Genomic DNA, 23,575 nt, shown 5'->3' with positions numbered 1-23,575 from the left:
TATAGTTATCAACTGACATTTGAGTCATTTTCTGTGTTTTGCTATTACAAACTGCACTGCTATGAACATACCTATACTTCCTTCACATGTCTCCCAGTACAAATATGCAAGAATTTCTCTAGGAGTGAGACTGATGAACCATGGGGTATTTTTATTATTTTTTTTCCAAAGTGATTATACCAAGTTATCTTCCCACCCACAGTATATATGTTCCTCCTGCTTCATATGATCACCAACACTATTTATTGTTAGAGTTTTTTATTTTTGTCAGTCTCATTGGTAAGGTTATGATTTTTTGTTTTGTTTTGTTAATCCTCATCAGATGATATTTTTTCCATTGATTTTTTAGAGATAGAGGGAGGGAGGGAGGGAATGAGAGAGAGGGAAGGAGAAAGAAACAGAGAAACATTGATGTGAGAGAGACACATCGATTAGTTGCCTCCCACAGGAGCCCCAACTGGGCTAGGGATCGAACATGCAACCCAGGTATGTGCCCTTGACTGGGAATCAAATCCAAGACCCTTTGGTGCATGGGCGGATCACTGGCCAGGGATATGTTCATGGTTTTAATTTGCATTTCCTAAATTACTAATGAGGTAGAACATTTTTAATAGCTTAATTGGCTCTTCAGCTTTGTTTTTCTGTGAAATACCTACTCAAGTTTTTGTCCATTTTTCTATTGAATTTTTTTCTAACTGATGTGTACAAGTAATATATATCCTGGATAATGGATATTTTATCAGTTGCAAATGGCTTCTCCCAGTTTGTGCCTTGTATCCTCATACTTTGTCTTTTAGTAAACAAAAATTTTAATATAGTTGAATTTATAAATTTTTTCCTTCATGATTTTTTCTTTTTGTATCTTACTGAAGAAATCCTTCCATATGCCAAGTCATTAAAATATTTTTCTATATTGCTTCTAACAATGTCATAAATTTGCTTTTCATGTTTTAAAATTTATTTTTATCACATGAATAATCTATTTTCCCAGCATCACACATTCATTCTTTCCCTCACTGATTTGCTTTAAGTTTCCATGTACCATATACAGATCTACTTCTTATCTCTCTATTCTGTTTCATTTTTGTCTGTCTTTGAACTAACAGCCTTATAAATCTTGATATCTAATATTCTGGTAAAGCAAGTCCCCCGATCTTATACTTGTTCAGGATTTGCTTATCTCTTCTTAGTCCTTTGCATTTCCACCTGAATTTTAGAATTAGCTCATTAGGTTTAAATATACAATTGAAATTAATTGTATAATACCCCCTGTTGCACAATTGAATCTGTAGATCCCTTAGGAAAAGTAAATTCTTTACAGTAATATGTCTTCTAACCCAGGAATATGCTATATTTCTCTATTTAGGCCTTTTCTAAAGATTTTAATAAAGTTTTATAATTTCTGCCATAAAGTACTTGAACACTTCTTGTTAGGTTTATTCCTAGAACTTAATATTTCTTAATGCTATTGTAAATTTTATTAAATCATACCGACTGTTGCTATTGTATAGAAATGTAATGGCTTTTTAGTATATATTGTGCCCAAAAGGCATGCTAAACTTTCTTATTAATTCAAATAAGTTACCTATTGACTAATTTTTTATCTTGATACATTTTATTCTTTTTTTCTTGCCATATCACAGTGGCTAGAACCTTCAATACAATGTTGAAAGAAAGCAGATGGTAAACTATCTCCTCTTGTTCCTGATCTTAAAGGGAATGCTTTTAAGATTTCAAAATTGAGTCTGCCAATATTTAAGTTGAAGAAACTGTGCTGCTGAGAAGTAAAGCAGTTGCTCGGATCATAAGGCCTCTAAGTGATAAAACCCAGGATTCAACACTGATCCAAGACCAATGTTCTTTTAATTTTTTTTCAATATTAAAATATTTTTATTAGCATTATATTGAGCCAAAATCAAATTGCTGAAAGGCATACAATACAGATCATTATGTGAAGTTAGAAACATGTGAAACAGTAGTGGAACACATACATATATTGAGAAGGTAGAAAGACATGCATGGGAATGAGCAACAACAAATTCAGGAGAGTAGGGCTGGAGGGGAAACTATAGAGGTCAGTGGGGAAATGGCACAGGGAAGTTCTGCTTAATGTTTATTTTATTTTATTTTTTTAATTTAAATTCTTTATTGTTTAAAGTATTACATATGTCTCCTTTTTTCCCCCTTGACCTCTCCCTGACCGTCCCCACCCCTCAGCACATGCCCTCCCCCTCCCCCCCCCCATCTATGTCCATTGGTTATGCTCATATGCATGCATACAAGTCCTTTGGTTGATCTCTTACCCCCTCACCCCCGGCCTTCCCTCATAGATTGGACAATCTGTTTGATGCTTCTATGACTCTGGTTCTATTTTTGTTCACCAGTTTATGTTGTTCATTATATTCCACAAATGAGTGAGATCATGTGATATTTATCTTTCTCCAACTGGCTTATTTCGCTTAGCATAATGCTCTCCGGTTCCGTCCATGCTGTTGCAAATGGTAAGAATTCCTTCTCTTTTACAGCAGCTTAGTATTCCATTGTGTAGATGTACCACAGTTTTCTAATCCACTCATCTGCTGATGGGCACTTAGGCTGTTTCCAAATCTTAGCTATGGTAAATTGTGCTGCTAGGAACATAGGGGTACATATATCTTTTCTGATTGGTGTTTCTGTTTCCTTGGGATATATTCCTAGAAGTGGGATTACTGGAAGACCCATGTTTTTTAAATTAATTTGTCAGTGGAGAAAAAAAGTTAATTAGTGAGACTTAAAATAGGCAGAGGCAAGAGAGTACTTTTGTATTTAAGATGATCTAAACTACAATAAAAAAACATACACACACACTTTGAGCTTTGCTAAAACTTCAGAAAATGCTGGGACTCATTCAGAGGGGAAAGCATGGATATGATCCTTCCTTAAAACTGTCAGATGGCTCTCACTGCTCACAAGGATAAAGTCCCAATTCCCAGCAGGTTACCCTTCTAGATTTACTTCTAGCAATTCTATCCCCAAATATCTTCAACCCTGCACAATTCATCATTCCCCAAACTTGTTATATATTTTCACTAGAGGCCCACTGCACAAAATTCGTGCATGGGTAGGGTCCCTAGGCCTGGTGGGTGATCAGGACTGATCTGTGGGATGATGGGTGGGGTGATCAGGGCCCCCGCTCACACCTGCCTTGGCTGGCCTGGCGCCACCCGCTCGCTGGCCCCACTCCCCGCTGCTGCCACCACCAGTCCGGCCTGCAGACTGGGGGCAGCTCCTGCATTGAACGTCTGCCCCCTGGTCAGTGCATGTCATAGCAACTGGTTGTTCTGCTGGTTGTTCAGCAGGTCGATTTGCATATTAAGATTTGATATTGATAGATGCTACTGTGACAGAGTATTCAGTTCTTCCCCCTGTTGCACAATTAAGATTCCTAACCATTCATTTAGTCAACCAACAAATACTTAAGCACTAAGGATATAATGGTACAGAAAACAGAATTAGTCCATTAATTTGTCAGGGGTTCAGAGAAGAGGAAGTTGCAGGGGAGAAATAGAGGAAAGAATAGCAATGTTATAACTGTCTTTCCATTTGCTTTAATTGAGTTTTTAATTTGTAAGCTGTGAAGTCCCCTATCTTATCCCTTTGCTTCTTTTATTAGTCACAATTCTCCAAAGAAACAGAACCGAAATCCCAACAAACAACATTTTCATGCTGACCTCCCTTAGAAGTTCCTAATGCATGCATGGATCACTCTGCCAACCTTGCTGCAGCTAAGGATGGGGGGGAAAAACTTTATGGAGTAGAGTATTGATTTTCTTTCTTAGGAGATGGTAAATATTAAGTTGTCTGGGGGTTTTGTTCACTTATTCAAGCCCAAGAGGGCTCACATAGACTTCCCTCACTAAAAGAAATTTAATTTTAAATCTGGATTAATCGAAATAATAGAAAATGATTATTTAAAGTCCTATAAAATAAAAATATGGAAAAAATCATATTGATGCAAAACAAGAGGGATGCTGGAGACATATGTGTGTGTTTTTCTAAATCTCTCTTCCATGCAGATGAAAAAAAAAAAAAGAAATACCAAATAACAAAATATATCCTGCTTATAAGATCATGTAAGACAGTTTCTTTAGGATGAGCATAAAGCTCAGTTTATCCATAGAGCAGTGATGGCGAACCTATGACACGTGTGTCAGCACTGACACGAGTAGCCATTTCTGATGACACGCGGCCACGTGCCGAGGATGAAACATTTGCTGCTCCTGAGGAGGAAACATTTGCGATTAGAGTCTTGGAGTTAGTTTTTTCCTCAAAGTGACACACTACCCAAGTTATGCTCAGTTTTTTGGCGAAGTTTGACATACCAAGCTCAAAAGGTTGCCCAACACTGCCATAGAGTCTATGAAGCAGCATAAGATAAGACTGCAAATACACACATCTGAATACACCTTGGTTTAGTTGAATAGTCCACCATCAGAAGAGTTTACACTACCATCTAGTGGTTTTTTTAGGGAAAAAACATTTGTTTCCTTCAAAATGTTTCATCTAGATAGGCAATCTGGTATATACAAATAGGTAATTTTGTTTTGAGGGAAAATAGGCTAAGAGCAATAAAACAAACACCTTTGTATACAGTAGACCATGGTGGACAGATCATTAGATTAAAAGTCTGAGACCTGATTTTCTATTCTTCATAGCTTTATGATTTTGGACAAGTCTTATCTTTCCAAGATTGTTTTTCTCATTTGTAAAATAAAGTGACTGCACTAGATTGGTGTTTCTCAAGTGGCAAGTTATAACACAGTAGTTATACAATAGATTTAATAAGTCATGACCAGAATTTTAAAAAATTTAAATACAACAAAAAACTGTATCAGAGGTTATTTGATGAAGTAAATAAATGTACGCATATGTGTTGCATGAGTATGTTTCCAGGAGCACAATATAAAATGTATCTGTTACTATGGGTCATAGACAAAAAATGTTGGAAAGTCTCTAAGTTTCCTTTAAGCCCTAAATTCCATGTTTCTATGAATTATGGCCATGAGTCCTCAGAATACTGATAAGGGTTTGAATCTGCTTAATTTATATCTGATATCTGATAGACTGGTCTGCTGACCAGCGGGATGGCCTTGTTTCTCTCTTACAATAACTTAAAGACTCTAGTCCAGCCAACATGGCTCAATGATTGAGTATGGACCTATAAACCAGGAGGTCATGGTTCAATTCCCCATCAGGGCACATGCTCAGGTTGTGGGCTTAATACCCAGTGTGGGGCATGCAGGAGGAAGCCAATCAATGATTCTCTCTCATCATTGATGTTTCTATTTCTCTGTCCCTCTCCCTTCTTCTCTGAAATCAATTTTAAAATATTTTTTTAAATACTCTTGACAAAAATATTTGCCTAGTTTTATTATGTGTTCTGTTTTATTTTCTTTCTCCTGAGACTACAACCAATCTTTCTAATGCAATATTTCTCAAAATAATGGTCCAGGAATCAAATGCCGTAGGAATGCTTGTTTAAAAATACAAATTTTTGTTTCCCTATCCCACTGTTAGACCTACTGAATCAGAACCTTGAGGCAAGGAGTCCAGTAATTTGCACTATCCTCAAGTAAACCTAGGTGATGCCTATGTGTCTTAAAGTTTGAGAAATACTGGTTTAATTTTAAATGACATTTCCAAGGAGAAAGTTCTTTGCAAGTAATTTTGTTGATCCCTGTCCATCCTAACATTCTTTGTGCTATCTCATCCTTTTCTCCACTTACCTCTTCCAAAAGGAGATAATCCTTGCTTATTTCCATCTCAAGAGAACAGATCTCTAATACCTATAGAGATTTAGGCCAATGGAAGCCCCAGCCATTTCCAGACATAAAATCTATAATATCTAACATACCACTTGAGACCAATTTGATTTTTAATATATTAGACTATACTTAACAGATATTAGACAAAATTGCTCATATGCACATAGTCATGCTTGATACTTTTAAACAAAGGCCAAATCCTTTTTCTTCCAAATTCCCAAATAAATACTTATGAATATTAGTGGTTACATACATCCTTACTACTTAAAGTGTAGTCCCTATACCATCAACATCAGCATGGAGATTGTTAGAAATAGACTCTCAAAGCCTACCCTAGAATCTGAATCATCTGCATTTTAACAAAATTCCCCCAAGTTAACCATATGGACACTACAGTTTAAGAAGTGCTATGCTATAAATAGTTGGACCTGAGATAATTGATCAGTAAATGCACAGTGATTGTAGCCAGGATTTTTTTCAAATATATTTTATTGATAGCAAAGAGGAAGGGAAAGGAAAGAGAGATAGAAACATCAATGAGAGAGAATCATTGATTGGCTGCCTCCTGCATGCCCCCTAGTGGAGATCGAGCCTGCAACCCAGGCATGTGCCCTTGACCAAAATCAAACCTGAGACCCTTCAGTCCGCAGGCCAGCACTCTATCCACTAAGCCAAACTGGCTAGGGCTAGACAGGATTTTTTTTTTTTAATTTCCAAGAGGAAGGGAGAGGGAGAGAAAGATAGAAACATCAATGATGAGAGAGAATCATTGATTGGCTGCCTCCTGCATGCTCCACACTGAGGATCAAGCCCACAACCTGGGCATGTGCCCTGAACAGGAAATGAATCGTGATCTCCTGGTTCACAGGTCGACGTTGAACCACTGAGCCACACCGGCCAGGCTAGCCAGGATTTTTAATGGAGGTTCACAGGGGATGGGGGAAATATATGGCTTCCATGCATTGTTATGGACTGAATATTTCCTCTCCAAATTCATATGTTGAAGCCCGAACCCCCATTATGATGGTAATTGAAGGTTGGGGGCCCTTGGGAGGTAATTAAGTTTAGATGAGGTCATGAGGGTGAGGTCCCATGATAGGATTAAAACCTATAATAATAAAAGCCTAATATCCTAATTAGACCGGACAGCCATACAACCTTCTGGATGTCATTCTGGACATCCTTCCTGACCAAGCCGTGGCGATGGGGGCCAAGGCAGAGGCGGTTAGGGGCGATCAGGCAGGCAGGCGAGTAGTTAGGGGCGATCAGGCAGGCAGAGATGGTTAGGGGTCATCAGGCAGGTGAGTGGTTAGGGGCAATCAGGCAGACAGGCAGAGATGGTTAGGGGCGATCAGGCGGGCAGGCAGAGGCGGTTAGGGGCGATCAGGCAGGCAGGCAGGCGAGCAGTTAGGAGCCAGCAGTCCTGAATTGCGAGAGGGATGTCCGATGGCCAGTTTAGTTGGACATCCCCCGAGGGGTCCTGGATTGTGAGAGGGTGTAGGCCAGGCTGAACTGTGAGAAATAAATGGCTATTGGTTAAGCCACCTAATCTATGGTATTTTGTTAAATCAGCCCAAGCCAAGACAATGTAATGTTCTCTTTTCTAACACCCCTCGTGTCTGTGTAGGAAAGCTCAGAGCAGCATACTGGAGAAAGGGAGGGGAGGAGAAGAAGAGGGAGAGAGATAATTTTTTAGATAGGATCACAAATCACCATGTAGTTATTAAAGGTTCTGCACTAAATCAAGTGTTGCAGGTGGAGAGACTGAGAAATATCTGATATCAGCATGAAATCCTTGATACAAGGAAATGAGCAAATCAACTCCAGGAGAATCTGACACAGAAAAAGATCAAGGCCAGCATAAACCAGTAAGATATTAGAATAAGACTATAGTGGCATTCCTGTAATTGGCAATCCCATTACCTAGAGTCAATAAAGCAAATATTATTTTTGTCTGGATGTTCACATGTTACCTAAACCCCATAATTGCTGTCATAATATTTTAGAAAAAGCTGTCTATTTGGGGGAGCTACCTAGACAGAAAGGGCACAATTTAAAGACTTAAGCCCTGAAGGCTTGATTTTGGGGTCCAAATGGAAATGATAATAAAATTATAATTGTAATATCCTTGACATTAGAGGCCACTTCTTCCTTAAGAAGGATGAAATGAGCCATATGAGAATCAAATATCAATAAATGCCTAGCCAACCATATAATCCGCCTGGCTTTCAAGCAAGAGAATCATCTCCTTCCTACTACTAGGTGGCATCTCTTGTATACTGATATATCCTGTCCTGTTCAAACTATCTCCCAGGTCTGCATCCATTTTGGGCTTTCTCTGTGGCTTGATTTTGTTACCCTACTTTGAATTACCTCTAACTCTTTTCTAGTAGTGTGAATCTGACATGAAACATTCATATGTATCAGGTAATCTATCAATTACATCTTAAATGAGCCTCTTTCAGAGCCTTTTGAAATGCTTCAATGTGAACTAGTTGCCCTCAGGACCTTGGTGATCTTATCCTGAGATCTTCCTTCATCATTAATCCTGAGAATTCCCTTGGCCTCAACTGTATCACTTGTTTCATATACACTGTCTTCTTCTTCCTTGCTTTCCCAGGAAAGGGTGCATGATACCTTGCAAGTATTAAAATACGATATCTTGCATGTATTAAAAATGTCTTTATTCTGCCTTCACAGTTGTTTGATAACTTCGCTGGATACAGAATTCCAGGTTGAATGCTAAATCCATTGCCTTCTAGATTCCAGTATTGCTCTTAAAACCTCTGAAGCTATTCTGATTCCTAGCCTATCTATTGTATTTAATTTTCCTCTCTTCTCCTCTCCTCTCCTCTCTTCTCTTCTCTCCTCTCTTCTCTCTCTCTTCTCTTCTTCTCTTCTCTCTCCTCTCCTCTCCTCTCTTCTTCTCTCTCTTCTCTCTCTCTGCCTCATTCCCTCTCTCTCTCTCTGTTTTAAAATCTCCTCTTTGTTTCTTGAGTTCTGAAATTTCACAATGATGTATCTTATGAAATTAGATTGAAACTAATTGCTTTAGTTCTGGAGAATATTTTTGACTTATTTCAGTGACAAATTTCTCACCTCCGTTTTCTTATTCTTTTTTTTTTTAATTTCTAACATTCAGCTGTTAGATCTGCTAGAATTGACTCTAATGTTCTTTCTTTTCTCTCTTATTTTTCCCATCCTTTATTTTTTGCTCTATATTCAGAGGTACCTTCAATTTCATTGCCTAACTCTTCTATTGAGTTTATCATTTTTGTGTTATTTTTAGTTCTCAAGTTCTTTTTTATTTTCTTTTTCAATTTTTCTTTTTAGGTTTATTGTTCAACTTCCTGTTTGTTACTATTCTTTTTGCTGCCTGGGGCAGCTGAAATACTAAACAATTACCACCAATTGTTTTTAACAAATTCCCTAAGGAAAAATCCACTTGCATTCAGTCAGCTCTGAGTTGATTCATATAAGAAAGTCCTATAAGTGATATTTTTCAGCTGTAGAGGAGTTTCAAACCCCTGGCTGCTGGGATGATGGTTTTTAGAGCTTCCACGTTTGGGTAGCTGTTAGTTTCTGAGGCTACTATGAAACTGATGATCTCCGAATAGACGTCAGGGTCCTTCTTCCCTTGTCTTGAATAATAGTGCATGTTCACAGCCAAGTAGCTTTATGATTTGATCCTGTAGGGTCTAAGAAGTTCATGGTCTTCCTTCATTTTCTCCCATTTTTTTCTGTTGCCTTCAGTCCTAGCTAGTAGTGTTTCTGCTGGACTGCAAGTTCTTCTTTATTTCAAAATATTCCTTTTATAATGTTCTCTTCCTGTTTCCTGATTAAAATATCTTCTCTTATCTCTCTAGGCAAGTTTTAATAATTTTAAAACTTTTCTTTCTTTTTCCTACATTGTCTCTGTTTTCTCTAAGATATTTATTTATTTATTTATTTGTTTGTTTATTTATTTATTTTGTCCTTTGGTATATTTCTTTCCTCAAGTGTCTGATAATTGTTGATTATCTTCTCATAGTTAAAAAGCTAATTGGAAGCTCTGAGTACCTGGGAGGCATTTGACCACTGTGAGCTTCATCCTTAGATATTTTGGATGGCCTGTTCAGTTGGGAACTTGTAATGCAAGTATGTAATATGGTAAGCTGTAGGGAGCAGTTATAGGGTTAAGCCTCCGACTGACCTGCTGGCAAAGCCACAAACAAGTCCCAGCTTAGAGGGCACAGCCCTCTTAGCATAATTAAACTTGATCTTGTGACGCTCCCTAGATCTTTCCTGGGTAGATAATGGGCTGTAGGAGGTGCAGCAAGTGCTGCCAAAACAAGTGAAACTCACAAGAACATTGTAACTATGGTGACCACTACCTTGTTTACCTCTGACTATAAAATAAAGCATCAGCTTGCAGTCTGGATCTCTTTTCTGTGGCCTCAGCCAGGCACAGAAGATCCACCTAGACCCAGCTTATTCTCTTTGTCTTTTCTTCATCCTTTACCGGCCCTCCTCAAGCTTGCCGAACCCTTGGCTGTGCTGGCGCGGCACAGTAAGCCATAAGCTGTTTGAGAGCACACAAAGAGTACAGTTACACTTGGCTGTGGGTTGGGCAAGCATCATTACAAAAGGAGTGCAGTCCAGAGGCAGAGAGCAGAACAGAGGTGTCAGGTATGATCAAAGCTACCTAGGTAGGCCCTAACCGGTTTGGCTCAGTGGATAGCGTGTCGACCTGCGGACTCAAGGGTCCCAGGTTTGATTCCTGTCAAGGGCATGTACCTTGGTTGCGGGCACATCCCCAGGAGGGGGTGTGCAGGAGGCAGCTGATTGATGTTTCTCTCTCATCGATGTTTCTAACTCTCTATCCCTCTCCCTTCCTCTCTGTAAAAAATCAATAAAATATATATTTTTTAAAAAAGCTACATAGGTAGCTATATCATTATTCCAGGCTATATATATATCAATTTGCAGCAAGACTACAGAAAGTGACTGGGGAGAGGGAGAACTCAAAGGAAGTAGAATGGACCAAAAGGTATCAGGTACCAAAAATACTGGGGAGGGAAACTGAGGCAAGAGTTCATCTTATGAATAAAGCCAAGATTAGGGGATGAAATGGGAAGCTACAGCTCAGAGATTATCTAGACAGCAAGGGCTCTTGTTGGAATGCAAGCACTAGGTTGCTGATGTTATTGATTAGACTTCCACTACCTTCAAGACTGGCTCAGGAACTAGTGAGGGCCTCGTCTAATAAATGGGATCCATTATCTATAGAAAGCTGGGAAAGTTACTGAGTAAAAGAAATAAGGCAGTGACAGACAACATAGGTAAAAACATAGGTTAAATTAACAGCTAAAGCATACCAAAGAGAATAAATTATTCACATTAACGGCAACATGGTTGGAACAAAAGGGAAAGGCTCAGGGCTAACAATTAGTTAAATATACCATTGTGGCCATACCTACCATAAAATATGAAAATACTTCCATACTAGTTGGCAAACAGCAGCTACACTGAGTCAAGGTGTCCCCCTCCCTCTCCCTTCTCTCTCCTAAACCTCCCCAGTGGCATAGATCACCTCTTAATCCAGCATACAAATGACCCAGAAGAAGGCCTCCTGTACTCTATTCCAGCCACTGTCCATTCTGATTATCAGTCTCATGCAGCATCAGTTATTAAATATTTTGCTATGTTTCTGAGAGGCTTAACCTGAATTGTGACTATAATAAATATGCATGCAAATGAACAAGTTCACAAATGTTTTTATATGAACAACCCATATTTAATACCTTTATGAATGTGAGTGCAGAGGTATTCTAAGAGGTCATGTAAAGAATTTTCATCAATAGAGGAACCTTCCTCACACTGGTGTGAAGTAACTTCAAAGCTCTCTATTCTAAACAGCTAGCTCTTCTGAGTCTATGAGTCATCTGTAGTATTTACCAACCTAACAAGGCCCAGTAAAATACTCTCAACTTTAAGATAAAAATCCAACTTGGAACTTCCTGTTCAAACTCCATGTTCTCCAATAAAAAAGCTCACTAAAATGACAGTAGAGGAAATTTTTAAGGCATAATACATAAGGGCAAAGAGATCAGGAGAAGAAATAACCACCACAAAAATGAGAAAGATGGAAAGCAGAGGGAAGAGTGATAACTTGAGAAATTTGAATCCTAAGTTGGCTGTGGAAAAATTCCAGAATCAAAGCAAATTACACTGCATAACCACTAAAAGGCTCAGTAATTGGCAGCACCAGATGTCTCTGAAGGAGGAAGAGAAAGGTGGTAGTACTAAAAACATGAAGATTGGTTAAAAATCCAGTTAGGGCATTAGGCACCTCTATAACTCTCCCCCAACTCTAGTCAAGGAATTGTGGCAAAGATCATCACAAAATATTGAAGGTTTAATCTTTGGGGGATAAAACAGAAAATTTATGATTGAAGGGCAGTAGGCACAAATGAGAGCAAGGATTTATACTAAAACAGGGATAAAATTTAACAAAGCCAAAGATGGCCAATGAAGATATTTTATGTTCAACTAGTAGTAATCAAAGAAATATAAACTAAAACAGCATGATGTAATATTTCCCTATTAAATTGGCAAAGACTAATGATAATACCTAGTGTTAACGAGAATGCACGAAAACAAACTCACAATCTGCAGCTGGTGGGTAAATAGTTTAAATTTTTCCAGAAGTTAAATGTATATCAAAAATCTTAAAAGTGAGGTCCAGCCACTCTGCTTCTAAGACTGTACCTCATCTGTCCTAGCTGGTTTGGCTCAGTGCATAGAGCATCAGTCTGCAGACTGAAGGGTCCCAGGTTTGATTCTAGTCAAGGGCACACTCCTGGGTTGCGGGCTCGATCCCCAGTAGGGGGCGTGCAGGAAGCAGCCGAGCAATAATTCTCATCATTGATGTTTCTATCTCTCTCTCCCTCTCCCTTCCTCTCTGAAATCTGAAATATATATATTGATATATACATATACATACATATATATATATATATGTATGTATGTATGTTATAGAAATAGGCATGCAGAGATTTAAATAAAAGAATGTTTATAAAAGCAAAGAGAAAATCTGGGAGCAAACTAACTGCTCAACAACAGATGATAGATTAAACAATTACATATTTGCACAATATCATTGAGGTAGATATTTCGTTTGCCTCTGTAGCTTCAATCTCCACCCTTCTCTACTCTTTTCCTCCCTATTTTGTTCCCTGAAAGGTTAATCTTTATAGAGTGCATCAAACAGGTTCCCTTACCTCCTGGTTTCAGGTTATGTTTGGCAGACAGAAAGCATCAGCAAGAGATGATTGTTCTAAAAAAAAAAAAAAAAAAAAAAGAGAGATGATTGTTCTGATCAAAGGGTGGAAGGAAAGAGGTCAGGGTACTTATTTCTCCTGTTCCCTCCCTATAGGGCCATAGTTGGCAGGAGGTCTTAAGGGGTTTCTGCAACCATTCCCTCCTATTCCCATTTAGGCTTTGGAATAGTAACTGCTTCCCTGTTGCTACCCTTGACTGCTGCGCTATCTCTCAACCCATTGTAAACTCTCTTTAAGTATTCATTTTAAGTAAATCATCTATTTCCAACTAAGAGTCTGACTCTGCTTCCACTGAAAATCATGTATCACTCCTATAAGACATTCTATGGGTTTGCCACAATTCATTCAACCAACACCCTGAAGAACATTTAAATTGTTTCTAATCTTAGTGAGGAGTCTGACTCCTGGCGGAAAACCTATGTGTGATCTCTCAGGCCCGACCATAGGCAATTACAAAGACTTTACCTGGCAGGTTCCTTGGGAAAAGCTGCCCTCCAACATCAAACTTGGGGCCCAGCCAGTGCACTGCAGTCTCAGAGGGAGTTGTAATCAAGGACTCAGGCCTCCCAGCCAACCATGCTTTTACACATATCTGCATTCCACATATCCAGACACCTTCACTTGGAAGCCTCTTTATCAGGGAATTTCCCAGATATCTCTGCTGAAACCTCCTTAGGAGAGGGAGGAAGAGGAACCTTGAAGACATTTTTCTCCACTCTGACTCAGGACTCAGTGAGTACGATTTTTCCATTCCTACTTCTTTCCTCAATCCCTCCTCCCAGCTCCTGGGTCCATAAAATGGCAGGAGCCTTTTGATTGGGGCTCCCATGGTAGTGAGAAAATCCTCACATCTGCACTGATCCACCTGATCCTCACTGGGGAAGATCCATGGGGAAGAACGAAACACTAGGGGAGCCTGGCTTTCTTTTGGTTAATCTCTTGCTTTATACTAGAGCAGTAAGTAATGAAAGCCCGACTATTACTTTCATTTTGACAGCTCAGCTCTCTCCAGCTCAGCTCTTTACAATTTACTATAAACATTGCTCAAAAAAAAACAACTTTATATATGTATAATTTTTCACATGTGGGAATATATAAGTTTCTAGAAGTACAATTATGATCAAAGAGTAATGCATAGCTTTAATACCTATTGCCTAATTTATCTTCATACAGATTATATCAGTTTATGCTCCTGCCCCAGCATTGCATAAGAGTGCCCTGGGTAAATTATTTAAATTTTTGTGCATCAGTTTCCTCTTCTATAAAATGGGTATAAAAATAGAACCTAGTTCACAGAATTGCTGTGAGGATTAAATGACTTATTACAAATTAACTATTTGGAATAGTGCTTTATTATTGTTATTATTATTTCCTATACCCTTCCCTGACAATAAAGAATGCCATTTTATTTTTGCCAATCAGATGAAAAATGGTCTCTCAGTGTAACTGTAGTTTGTATTTCACTTAATATGAGCAGAGTAAGCATTTTATCATATCTTAAAGGACAAAGAAGTTCTTGATGCAATTATAGAAATGCTGATGTGAAATAATCTCCAAGAATCCTTATTAAGTAAAGGAAACAAGGAACAAATAGTGCACAAAACTGTTGTGCATAAGAAGGGTAAAAAATAACATGTTTACGTATTTTTTCTGTGTGCACAGAATAACTCCAGAAGACTACACTGGAAACGGGTAACACTGAATTCTGAGGTGGGGGATGGAAGAGCAAGGTGGAGAAACTAGGGTAAGGATAGGAGAGAGATTTTTTATTACACACATTTTTTTCACCTTTTGAGTTTTGTCTTGTGAATGCTTAACATACTCCCTCATTGCCAAAAACAAACAAACAAAAAAACATTTTTAAATAAAATTGGTTTAAACTTTTTTAAATCATTGTAAAAAAAAATGTGTTGTTTTTTTAAAATATATCTTTATTGATTTCAGAGAGGAAGAGAGAGGGAGAGCTAGAAACATCAATAATGAGAGAGAATCACTGATCAGCTGCCTCCTGCCGCCCCCTACTGGGGATCATGCCCACAACCCAGCATTGTGCCCTGATCAGGAATTGAACTGTGACATCCTGGTTCATAGGTCAATGCTCAACCACTGAGCCATGCCAGCCGGCAAAAAATGTATTTTTAATAACATGGAAAATGTTCATGATAAACTGTTAAGAGAAAATATCAGGTTATAAAACAGAAATGTATATATAATCCAAACCTAGTAATCATATACGTATAGAAAAAAAAATCTGGCAGGGTAAAATCAAAAGCATTAACTATAATCATCTCTGGAGAGTGGAGTTACCAGTCATTTTTCTTTTCCTTTCTATACTTTTCCCTATTTTCCAAATTCTGTTTTGAAAATGTATTACTTTTGTAGCTAGAAGGAAATGTTAGCTTTAAAAGGATATACATAGCAATAAAAATATGTAACAAAATAAACACATAATAACATAAATGAATCTCAGACATGATTTTAAATAAGCCACCCACAGTCCAGCTGGTGTGGCTCAGTGGTTGAGCATTGACCCATGAACCAAGAGGTTGCTGGTTCGAATACTAGTCAGGGCACATGCTGAGGGTTGCAGGCTCAATCCCCAGTAGGGGGTGTGCAGGAGACAGGCTCTCAATGATGTTTCTCTCTCATTGGTATTTCTCTCTCTCCCTTCCTCTCTCTCTAAAAGTCAATAAAAACATATTTTCTTTTAAAAAGAAGCCACACACACACAAAAGAGTAATTATATGATTCCATTTATAGACTATTCAAAAACAGGCAAAACTTATGTTTATAGAGGCCAGATCAGCAGCTACCTGTGTGGAGGGGAGAAGGGGAGGGATGGCTGTGATTGGAAAAGGGCATGAGATAGTCTTCTGGAGTGTCAGAAATACTCTGTGTCTTGATCTGGTGGGGGTGTTACATGGGTGTGTACATATGTACAAGTACCTTGAGTTATATATGCAAGATTTGGCCACTTTATGTATATTATATCTCTATTTGTAAAATTAAGTCTAGAGGGATATATTTCTACAATATATGCACAAAGATATTATCAGAGTTATATATGCCATATCTTAAGAGAAAAAAGAATAAGGGGGATGTTCCAAAGAACATGCAATGGTAAAGATGGAATCAAGTAGACCTAGACCTAGGTTTGAATTCCAGCCCTGCCACTATTAGGGAAACAGTCAAAATGCAGAAACAAAGAAAGAAGTCCCAAATGAAAGAACAGGAGAAATCCCCAGAAAAATAATGAAATGAAATAGAGGCAAGCAAACTACTAGATACAGAATTGAAAACAATGGTTATAAGAATGCTCAAGGAACTTAGTGAGAACTTCAACAGCATTAAAAAGGACACAGAGCCTGGCAGGATGTGGCACAATGGTTGAGCCTCAACCTATGAACCATGAGGTTGAACCAGGAGGTAACAGTTTGATGCCTGGGTTGTGGCCTTGATCCCCAGTGGGGGGCGTGCAGGAGGCAGCCAATCAATGAGTCTCATCATTGATGTTTCTATCTCTCTCCCTCTCCTTTTCTTAAATCAATAAAAAAAATACTTTTTTAAAAAAAGAAGGGGAAAAAAAGATTTAAAATGGCAATACATATCTATCAGCAATTAAATCTAAATAACAAACAAATAAGCAGTACAGAAACAGACAATTAGGTATAGAAAACATTTTGACGGTTGCCAGATGGGAGGGGAGTTGGGGGGATGGGTGAAAAAGATGCTGGGATTAAGAAGTACAAATTGGTTGTTAAAGAATAGTCATGGGAATGTAAAGGACAGCATAGGGGATATAGTCAATAATATTCTAATAACTATGTATGGTGTCAGATGGGCACAAGATTTATTGAGATGATCATTTAGTAAATTATATACTAGTAATGTCCAATCAGGTTGTACACTGAAATTACTATAATAATAAAAGTCAATTGTAATTGAAAAATAAAGAATTACTTTATTAATTAATTAATTTAGTTAGTTATTTAGAAAAACAAGCAAGAATTTACTGACCACAACAAAAACACAATTAGGACAGTGAAAACACAAGGAAGGGTATAGAAGAAGCAACAGGAGAGTCTAGGCTGTGGGCTGCTTTGACTTTCTGAGAAGTCAGAAAAAAGAGTGCCTCAAAGACAGATTCAGGGGATTAGCCTGGGATGAGTTGCCACTGCCCATTGGTCCCCTCGTTGCAAGTCTTGTGGGGTCCCTTGGAGTTTAGGAGATACAGGCCTATGGGGGAAGTAGAGGGGAAAGGGAATATAATAGGCATGCTATGCTTCCTGGATTTTAAATATAAAATACAAAATATAATAAGACTAGAGGCCCAGTGCATGAAAGTTTATGCACTGGACGGGGGTGGGGGGGTCCCTCAGCCCGGCCAGCCCTGGTTACCTGGGCCTCAGGCGGCCCTAGGCAGCTGGGCAGCCACCATCCAAGGCTTGCCTGTGCCTTGGGCCAGCCCCGGGTGGCCGGGTGGCTGAGGGCGGGTCCGGCCACATTGTGTGCCTGCCACCTTCCTCTCTCCCCACCCCCACCCCCCAGCTGGGCTGTAAGGACTGTGGGACTCCTGCGGCAGGCACAAGGAGCGGCTGGACCCACCTGAGGGTGGGTCTGGCCGCACTGCGCACCTGCAAATCCCCCCACCTCGGGACTAAAAGGACAGGGGACTCCGGCAGGGCTGAGGGGACTGGGTGCCGCCATCTTGTGGCTATGTGCGCCACCATCTTTGTGATGGTGTGATGGTCAATTTGCATATTCCCTCTTTATTAGATAGGATACTTAACCATTTGTACACCATAAGTGTCTATAGACACAAGGGGCAGATCTTTTATAATTAAATTCAAAATATCGTGGCAGTTAACTGGTTAAAATCAAAAGTTTATTTTTTTTTAAAGTATGTAACAAAGGTCCTGGCTGGATGGCTCAGTAGGTTGGAGCATCGTCCTATACACCTAAAGGTTGTGGGTTAAATTCCTGGTTAGGGCACATACCTAGGATGTGAATTTGATCCCCAGTAGGGGGCATGTACAAGAGGTAACCAATTGCTGTTTCTCTTTCTATCTTCCTCCCTCTGTGAAAATCAATAAACCTATTCTCTGGTAAGGATTTTTTTTTATAAAGTATGTAACAAAGTAATTTGATTTTTACTTCCCATCACCACCCATCCCTTGAGGTATTTATTGGTGAGATGTTGAACAGAATAGCAGCTGATGTCAGAAAAACACAAAGAGGAAAACAAACAAGAGGTTTTCTTTGCCATGCCAGAGGACTTACGGTACTCCAGGCAAAGAGGATGGATTTTATCTTGTTGATCTTGGAGAAAGTCTTCTGGAATCTAGCCAAAAGTCCTGAAGGCAAATGAAAAATAATATGAATTTATCCATCTCTTTCTTTATCAATAAGGATGTGATGTGTGCCCTACCCTCACTTTAAGGACATTTTAAAAGTTCGGTACTGACAATTCTAAGGGGAATTTCCATGTTTCCTGTTCATTACAGTTACTACTATACAAAACAGACCTTTTATACAGTCTTTCCAGGCACCAAGTGCAACATGGGATTTTATTCAGTAATATATTAGACTTTGAAAAACCATCTCTGACTAAATCCTGAAATAATAGGAGGGAACCCTCTTTGTTAGCTCAAGAAGAAGCCCCAGCCCAGCCAGCATGGCTCAGTGGTTGAGCATCAACCTATGAACCAGGAGGTCATGGTTCAATTCCCAATCAGGGTACATGCCCAAGTTGTGGGCTTGATCCCCAGTAGGGGACGTCAGGAGGCAGCCAATCAGTGATTCTCTCTCACCATTGAAGTTTCTATCTTTCTCTCCCTCTCCCTTCCTCTCTGAAATTAATAAAAATATGTTTTTTTAGAGAGAAACCAAGATGGCGGCATAGATTAAACACCTAACCTACAGCCTGGCACAACAATTTCAAAAATACAACTAAAAGTCAAAACGGACATCATCCAGAACCACAGGAAAGCTGGCTGACTGAAATGCCCACAACTAGAAGGAAAGAGAAAACCACAAGGAAAGTCAGAGGAACCGTAAAAGCCTGAGGTATGGAGACACGGGCGGAGACATGAGCACGCGCGTGTGCGGGGAGGATGGAGCCAGAGAGGAAGGGGCGGCTGACTGCCTGGCCAGCGTTCTCTAGCAGGAAGGAGATAAAAGCTCCAGATTGCGCTGAACCCCAGCTCCGGGCGAAACCCTGGGAAGCCAGGCTCATGCTGGGGGAATCTGGGCTGTGGGGCAGAAACACAGAGGAGCGGCGAAAGGCAGAGCTCCAGAGGCGCGCACATGAATGCGCGCAGAGGACGGACTGTTGCCTCTGCCGCTGAATTGCCCTAGCGGTAAGGAGACAAAAGCTCCGGACCGTGCTGAATCCCAGTTCCGACTGCACTGAACCCCAGTTCTGGGCAAGACCCTGGGAAGCCAGGCTCATACTGGGGGAACCTGGGCTGTAAGGCGGAAATGCAGAGAAGTGGCGAAAGGCAGAGCACCAGAAGCGCGCATGGGAATGCGCGCAGAGAATGGTCTGTTGACTGTGCCGCTGAATTGCCCTGGTGGGAAGGAGACAAAAGCTCCAGACTGTGCTGAGCCCCAGTTCCGACTACACTGAAACCCAGTTCCGGGCGGGAATCTGGGAATCCAGATTCATTGGGGGAGAGACTAGACTGTTTGGCAGCGGGTGAAACTCCAGGGTGCTTTTCTCTCAGAGGTGTTTGCAAGGAATACAGAGGGACACTGAGACCCAGGAACCTCATAGGGTGGGGCTGACGGGAAGCCAAGGCTGTAGGCTCCACCCTGAAACTCTGCCCCATCCAAGCTGAGCACAGAGGCTTTTACAATTTTGCAAGTCTAGTTGAATAAGGCTGTCTCCCGGCATAGACACAGCTGATCCTCACAGCCAATTGGACTGGAGGTCAAATCCTCCCAGTGTACCAACAGCAATCAAGGCTTAACAACACCAAGACTTTGCACTCAGCCCACAAAGGGGGGTATCAAGAGCGACCACCTAGGGAGATTGGGGAAGCTGAGCTATAGGGAGGCAGCCAAAAGGTGAAGACACCGAAGCAGGTCACGAATAGAAGGGATGAAGGAAAGTAGGCTAATGGACGACACAGTGTTCAGAGCCACATTTATAAGGCTACTTAAGAATCTTCTGGAGGACCAAGATGGCGGCATAGGGCAGACGCCTGATTGTTGCCTACCACAACAATTTTGAAACTACAACTGGAAAACAGAGCAGACACCATCCAGAACAATGGCCAAAGGAATTGCTGAGAAGGAATTGACCGATGGGAGTTGGGATCGGGAAGACGAGGCCCCGCTGGGTCCCGGATCCAGGTGCGCTCGCCCGGCGACTGGTTGCCGCTGCAGACCCGAGTGCCGCCGCAGCGACCTCAGACCAGCCCGCCGCTGCGCACCGGGCGCACTGGAACTTCGCTGAGCCCGCCGCCCAGCAAGTTCCGTGACAACCACCCCGGAGCTTTGAGAAAATGGCCGAAGGAATTGCTGAGAGGGAATTGACCGACAGGAATTGGGATCAAGAAGACGAAGCCCCGCTGGGTCCCGGGTCCGGGTGAGGCCACGCGCCCCTGGGTCCAGGTGAGGCCACGTGCCCCTGGGTCTGTGTGTAGCTGGATCCCGGGTCCGGGTGAGGCCATGCGCCCCTGGACCCGGGTGAAGCTGGATCCCGGGTCCGGGTGAGGCTGCGCCCCTGGGTCCAGGAGAGGCCACGCGCCCTTGGGTCCGGGTGAAGCTGGATCCCAGGTCCGGGTGAGGCTGCGCCCCTGGGTCCAGGAGAGGCCACGCGCCCCTGGGTCCGGGTAAGGCCACGCGCCCCTGGGTCCGGGAGAGGCCACGCGCCTTTGGGTCTGGGTGTGAGGCCACGCGCCGCTGGGTCTGGGTGTAGCTGAATCCCGGGTCTGGGCGAGGCCGCGCGCCCCTGGGTCCGGGTGAAGCTGGATCCCAGGTCCGGGTGAGGCCGCGCGCACCTAGGTCTGGGTGAGGCCATGCGCCCCTGGATCCGGGTGAGGCTGGGTCCTGGGTCCTGGTGAGGCCGCGCCCCTGGATCCGGGTGAGACCACGTGCCCCTGGGTCCAGGTGAGGCTGGATCCCGGGACCGGGTGAGGCCGCGCGCCCCGGGGCCTGGGTGATGCTGGGTCCCAGGTCCAGTTGAGGCCGCGTGCCCCTGAGTCCGCGTGAAGCCGCGCCCCTGGGTCCAGGCGAGACCAAACCAGAGGGAGTCGGACCTGCATTACCACCATTTGTCCACCATCCAGAGCTGAAAAGTCAGTGCCGATATGTACACATAAGGAACTGGTGGACATTGAAATTGGGTCTCAAAAGAACTGTTGGTCCAGAAAGAAACTCACTACAGACTGATTCATTTGCCTGTCAGCATAACTATTATTGCTCGTCTCACATTCGGTTCTTATAAGTATATTTCTAGTAACACATGATCTCACTCATCTAGGGGAAATGATGAAAAACATAGACTGATGAACAAGAACAGAACCAGAAACAAGGAGGCATCGATCGGACTGTCGGGCCTCAGAGGGAGGGTAGGGAAGGGTGGGGGTAGCGGGGAGAGATCAACCAAAGGACTTGTGTGCATGCATACGAGCCTAACCAATGGTTAAGGACAACAGGGGGGTGGGGGCATCCGTGGGGAGGGGTGGTGGATGGGAATGGGGGGATGAGGACAAATATGTGACACCTTAATCAATAAAGAAATTTAAAATATATATATATGTTTTTTTAAATGGTGACAGATGTTAACTAGACTTATTATGGTGATCATTTCATAATATATACAAATATATTGAATTATTTCACCTGAAATTAACATGTTATATGTCAATTATACCTAAATTAAAATAAATAAATAAATAAATAAGTCCCAAAACAAGCAAAACTAAATAATGCATTATTTATAGATACATACATAGGTGTTAAAAACTTACAAAGAAGAGAAGAAATGATCTCCCCAAAATTTGGAGTAGAGGTTAACTGGAGGGATAGAAGGAGAAGGACATGCAGCGAATTTCAAAAACATGGGAATTATTTCTAACTTGAGTGGTGAGTTCCTAGTTATTTACATTTATAATTTTTAAAGGTGCATATATACTTTTGTACATATTATTTATTTCAGTTTTAAGAAAGAGCTAAACATGAGTTTTATAAAAACACAACCTAAGTAGCCCTGAGTTTATAGATTAATCTCTTAAGTTTTTTACTTAACAACTATGTGACCTCAGACAAGTTATTCTCTATGCATCTTGGTTTCCTAATCTTCAAAAGTGGGGAAATTGAGTCTCATAGAGGGTAACAGTATTTCTAATACCTACCTTTTAGGAATATTATGAGGGTTAAATAAAATAAAATGTGAAAGCACTTAGAACAATTTGTGGCACATGATAAGCAGTCAATAAACATTAGACATTTCCACTATTTTTATTATAGACTAGTAGCCCATTTGCACGAAGATTTGTGCAATAGACCTTCATTCACCTGGCTGGCTGCCTGCACCAGTTTTCTGCCGGCACCGGGGACCCAGGCCTTGGCTGTGGCCCCGCCTTCTGCCTTCTTTCAGGGTCGGGGCTTGGCCCTGGGCGGTGGCCTTGGGCTCGGCCGAACCCAACATCCCTGCTAAGGATCGCAGGAGCCGACCCCCTGGTCGTTGCCTGCGATCCGTGCAGGCTCCCTGCTGGTGCCCAAGCCTCGGGAGGAGGCTTTCCCGGCCTTGGGCTCCACCACACCCCAACACCCCTGCAATGGTTTCCTGGTGGGCGTGGTTGGTGGGTGTGGCTTGGTTGGTGGGCGGGGCTTGGGTGTAGCGAATGTGCGGTCAATTTGCATATTTGTCTATTATAAGGTAAGAAGATATTTAATAAATGCTAATTTCCTTCTGTCTTTTCATTCAGAAAGGAAAGAGGAAACTTTACAGTCCATTCAGAATTCCAGTTGAAGAATCAAGTAGTCATTACTGTTTGTAGTTTGCTGCATTACTACAGTGTTTCTTCAATTCTAAAATGCTTATTATGTGAAATTTTAATGCTTCTAAAATTAGGATTACATCTTAAAATCAATGTACAATTTGGTATAGGTTTTCCTCCTAGAAACCTTTTATTAAAAAGATGTCTTAAAATTGTGTCTCAGAATTGAGGAAATAAAATAATTGTGCTGTCACTATAGCAGGCATGACAGTTTTAAACAAGAATAGCTATGCAACCAGAGAGTTCAGGCCTCAGGTTTTTTGTGTAAAAATACCACAATGGTCACAACCTTGAAAAAAACATGAATTTTCTATTAGTAGTCTGATTTTCCCCAGACCTCTGCAGAGTTAAATTGCTTTGGCCCCCACATTTTGCTGGTTCTAAAGCTTCAGTGTCAAGCTTCAGGATTTAACACTCCACCTTCAAGTCTCCCCAGTTA

At 41.2% G+C, this 23,575-nt stretch overlaps 1 long non-coding RNA gene across 2 annotated transcripts in view; it reads right to left on the bottom strand.

The window, feature by feature from the left end:
* Nucleotides 1-23,575, bottom strand: part of LOC129151606 (uncharacterized) — a 183,810-nt gene that overhangs the window by 72,411 nt on the left and 87,824 nt on the right. For both annotated transcript variants that reach the window (XR_008558246.1, XR_008558247.1), the window contains exons 3-4: nucleotides 18,407-18,480; nucleotides 13,067-13,122 (exon numbers count right to left, since the gene is read on the bottom strand). This is a non-coding gene — a long non-coding RNA (uncharacterized LOC129151606). The remainder of the gene's footprint in view (nucleotides 1-13,066; nucleotides 13,123-18,406; nucleotides 18,481-23,575) is intronic.

Source organism: Eptesicus fuscus, chromosome 15 (assembly GCF_027574615.1).
Source record: "Eptesicus fuscus isolate TK198812 chromosome 15, DD_ASM_mEF_20220401, whole genome shotgun sequence".
Taxonomy (NCBI): Eukaryota; Metazoa; Chordata; class Mammalia; order Chiroptera; family Vespertilionidae; genus Eptesicus; species Eptesicus fuscus.
This window is presented reverse-complemented; position numbering and strand designations above follow the sequence as displayed.